The 4,551-nt window shown below is 35.9% G+C and overlaps 1 protein-coding gene across 1 annotated transcript in view; it reads left to right on the top strand.

Annotated features, from left to right (window-relative positions):
• Positions 1–3,005: 3,005 nt before the first annotated feature.
• Positions 3,006–4,551, top strand: part of LOC129566762 (protein amalgam-like) — a 44,882-nt gene continuing 43,336 nt past the window's right edge. The window contains exon 1 of the mRNA XM_055442982.1: positions 3,006–3,320. The gene's annotated coding sequence lies outside the window, so the exon portion shown is untranslated. The remainder of the gene's footprint in view (positions 3,321–4,551) is intronic.

The following is a 4,551-nucleotide window of genomic DNA, read 5'->3' as shown; positions in this document are numbered from 1 at the left end:
ATTTTTCGTTTTTACCACAATTTTTTTCGTTCTGCCCCGAAATTTGTTACAGTTTTATATTTGCGGAATATTACCTCATTCATTCGAATCATGCCGAAACCAAACACTCAAAAATCCATTCTTTTCTGATTAAAAGCCGGCAATTTGATTAATTATTTTTCCGAAAAAACGGGCGGTTTTTTATCCGAAAAACGAGAAAGAGCATTTGCATGCTCCAATTAGTGATTTGACGATGACAATTGATGCAGAATATTTTCATTCTCGCAATTTTAGCCGATTGGATAATTTGTATGCGGCCATACTCAATCAAATTTCCATTGCTTTAAGTCTTTTCATTGATTGTTTGTGTGCCTTTAGTGCGTCAAACTTTACATAGACAAACAGAAGAGGTGGTTTAAAAGTATCTTCAATTAGATGGTTCGGGGCGAAAACTTTAACTTTTTGTTTGTTTCATTGAAAAGTTGTGAGCGTTGAGCTCAAACAATACTCAAGTGTCTACCGTATCAAATACACATGTTAATGCACATATCAAAAATTTATTGGAAACTATCTTCGATGAAGTGATGTCTCCAATTTGATCTACTTTAACTATAGAGTTTCGGTTTAGGGGCGAGACACAAATTGTAGTAGAGTCTGGCTACATTCAATTTTATATATTTTTGCCTAATGTCCTCTAATTTTTTCTAGTTTTGGTGCAAAAGTGCTAATATTGTGCTAGTAATTTCTATTAAAATCGGTTGCAGAGCGTATTACACTGTCAATACAACGCTTATGGAAGACCTAACGGGATTATTTTGTAAACAATATACAATACGTCCATAAGCGTTAACATTGGCAAACCAAACTCACTAAATTCTTCTATTTTTCCTATTATCGTTGAATAATGTTCTAATTTTACTCATTTAAGTTTCGTGTCACCCCCCTTGGTTTCGGTGTTTTCACGTGCAAAAAAAACCAATTCACTTCGAATGAATGAGTCTTTGCGCGCTACTTCAGCGCACCATCTAATTTCTCAATCGAAAACTTTTTCCACGAAACCGTTCGTACGTTGCACAAGACCTATACAATTATTCATCATTGATATTTTGGTAGATACGACCTAATCAAATATTCTTTGTCACAAAGTTCGCTACCTCTTCTTCTTTTACTTCGAATAAAAGGATTTTGTTCGAAAATTATTGGAAACATTTAATAATAATTTACCACTTTTTTCTTTATTTTTAATGTTGTCGTTGCCAATGGCAAGTAAATAAAAATAGTAATGTGTCACTACAAAAACGTTTCCACAATTCACTTGTCGGTTCATCATTTACCTTTCATCGACATTATCAACGCGCATTTTTCAATCGATTTTTTTTCGCTTTCGTTTATTTGTTTAAATATTGTGTTTCAATCAGTGCTAGAAAAATGCTGTTATTGCAATCGTTTAATTGAAATATGATGGCAATTCAATATGTATCCCGTGGGCAATGAATTCACTTTCATATTAAAATCGACAAAACAGGAAAAAAAAAATCGAATTCGCCAAACATATTTTTATTCCAATAGGTATTGTTGCTGTTTTTGTTGTTGTTCATTGCTTGTTTTCGTTAAATTATGGTGCAATCAGAAAATTGCGGCCAAAAACCGCTTGAACTAGCAACGTAAAAAAAATAAAATAAAATCATGGGAAAAAATAGTGCAGTATCAACAGAAATGGGCAGAAAAAAAGCCACACGCGATGCTGCTTTCAAAACAATGTCGATGGTTGTGCTGGAGCTGCGTGCTAGCTGAAAGCAGCTTGAAGATTAGAGCGTGAGAAGAGTGAGTGAGCGATGACTGAAAGTGATGACGTGCCATTTTGTGCTAATTAAGAGCACAATAATATCCGCCGTTGAAAACGCGCGCCGATTGATGCGCCCATTGTGTACACAAACAATTCGCTCTCAAGCACTCATTGATTCGTTGGCCTTTTGCTCCGTCGAATGATGCTTGTAATCGGCCGTGGTGTATCATGCATACGACCTGAGCACCGCTATCGAATTCAACAGATTCATTATTTTATTCAAATGGCGCTGACAGATCAAAAGATATTATGCACTGTGCATTATTATTTATTATTTTAGTGTGAAATGAGATAAAGCCATCCCTCTTCGCACCGTCTTGTTTCATTTTTCTGTGTTTGTGTATGTGCGCTGTGCTCGAGAAGTGTAAAGGATGTATCTGGCATGGTACTTGTCTTACTGACACAAAGAAATAAATGCGAGATGAGTGATCGGGCACACGCACAGCAAGCAAGCGAGCGAGCGAGCGCGTTTTGTTCGGCAAAGTATCTGGCGATGGTTTGAGGATATTTGCAACCGCCGGTATATTGCATTTTAATAAACCCAATAAAAACAATAGCAACTTCCTCCCTTACTCCTTCCACTCATCGCATTTTGCATATCGCCGTCAGTGTCGTTGGCATTCAATCATCCAAATCTTTTGCATGCACTTTTCTTAACGTCATTTTCTTTGTTCGGCTTTCCCACCGCACTCTTTCGTCCCTTTCTCTGCACTCTCTCACTCTCTTTCACTTGGTCTCTTTCCACTTATTTATCTTTCAGTATTCATACAGTTTTGATACTTACAATTATTTGTGCACGGATTATCCGTTTCGATGCTGTGTGTGTGTGTGTGTGCTTGTGCTGTTGCCATTGCTATTGCAGTCGTATCTACATTGTGAAAATGTGAATGTAATGTACAAATTGAAGAGAAGGAGTAGAAAAATTATGAAGAAACACCACTCCAGTGCATTCAAAAACATAAATATACAGACACACACACACACACACACTGTGTGTATGCTGCATGTTTCTATGGATAAATATTTTGTATGTGTCTCGCTCACAGAAATTTTGAATGGGACAAGGAAAGAAAGAGAAAGTCGAACGCATGCGCTGAACGCGTCAAAAAACACGCGCTACGTACCCAACAGCTACCACCGTTCCAACGAAATCACAGTCAGTCATTATTCAATAGCTGTTGCGATAGCAAGCCAACAAAATTTCATTCGCATTTTGAATTTTCGAAACAACGGACATACAACTCCGGTTGTAACGGTTGAATTGACGTTACTTGATCGAAAACCTTTGAGAAACCACGAACTTTTGTCAATTTTTTTTTATCCGATTCTCGAATTTTAAAGTCACAATCACACCGGAAAAAATACAAAAAGAGTAGTCAATCGATTTTCGAATTTTTTCAAGCGTAAATCAACCTTTTGATTTACATAAAAAAAAAATAATTTGACATTGTCTAGTTGTTTGAAAACGCGGCCATTCTGTTTTAAAAACTACGACGTAAGTCATAAACTCATACATAGTTTGATATTCAATGAATTTTTTAAACATATTCAAAAGCACCATTGTCGCCTCGATTTTCATCTCAATTTTTTTCAATGCCTATTTAATGCGCTCGGAGCACTTGACATTTGTTTAACCGATTTCGGTAATTATTTCAACAAATTATCGAGTTCTCCGAAGAGAGAGAGAGAGAGAGAGAGATAAAGAGATTTCGAGTCAAGTGAAAGTTTCATACGGCGCGCGCGATGGCCAATTAATCAAAATTGAACAGTTATGCTCACTGAATTATTCATACGGTTTTAAATTGATCGTTGACCGGCTGATGCCCGGTGGAGAGAAAAAGATACAGAGAAGTTGAAGAGACGAAAAATTTATTATTTTTCAAGCGGAAATAAAATACGAAATTCAAGGGGACAACAAAATCCAATCATATTTTATTCGGAATAAAATATTCACAGCCGTAAGAAACGTATGTCGAGCAATTTGGTCATTTAAATGTGTCACTGCATTTTTTTTAAACTACCAACGTTTGTTGTTGTTCGTTATTGGATGGTTTCGGCTTCATCCCCGATATTTTCCATTCATATTTACCTCCGTTGTCGTCGGTGCCGTCGCCATTTTTTCGGCTGTTCACTTTATTTGATTGCTTGAATTATTTTAATTTGCTACCGAAACAATTCAGTTGCAATATTTTGTGCAGAGTAAATCAAATTCATTTGTTCGACAACCTGTATTTAAATTGGTTGAGTACTTTTGCTGATTTTTCTATTTATCCAACATTTTTTTCCCGTCGCGTTGCCGAACCGAAAAATTTCTCGATTTTCTGCATTCAATCATATGTATATATGTTTTTTTTTTGTTTCTCTTGATTGGTTTTCATCCGTGACAACATATTGCAAAAATAAATTAAAACTTTATGAATGTTTGATTTTAAATCATATACCTGAATAAAATCCATAATTTCAATAATTCGTGACAAATTCTCGCGAAAAAAATGGTGACATCAAACGATAACGACAAAAAAAAACATAACAAACAAAAACAAATAATAACAAAAACAATAACAACAAAAATCCACGTGAATATTAATTATCCGACCATTTTTGCTCACGCTATCATTTGGCAACCGACCGAGAGAGAGAGAGAGAGAGAGAGAAAGAGAGAGAGAGAGAGAGAGAGAAAGAGAGAGAGAGAGAGAGAGAGAGAGAGAGAGAGAGAGAGAGAGAGA

Source organism: Sitodiplosis mosellana, unplaced genomic scaffold, assembly GCF_009176505.1.
Source record: "Sitodiplosis mosellana isolate CC-2019 unplaced genomic scaffold, AAFC_SMos_1.0 Smas_scaffold_5, whole genome shotgun sequence".
In the NCBI taxonomy this organism is placed as follows: domain Eukaryota; kingdom Metazoa; phylum Arthropoda; class Insecta; order Diptera; family Cecidomyiidae; genus Sitodiplosis; species Sitodiplosis mosellana.
The sequence above is the reverse complement of the archived record's forward strand: the minus strand, read 5'-3'. Positions and strand labels throughout refer to the sequence as shown.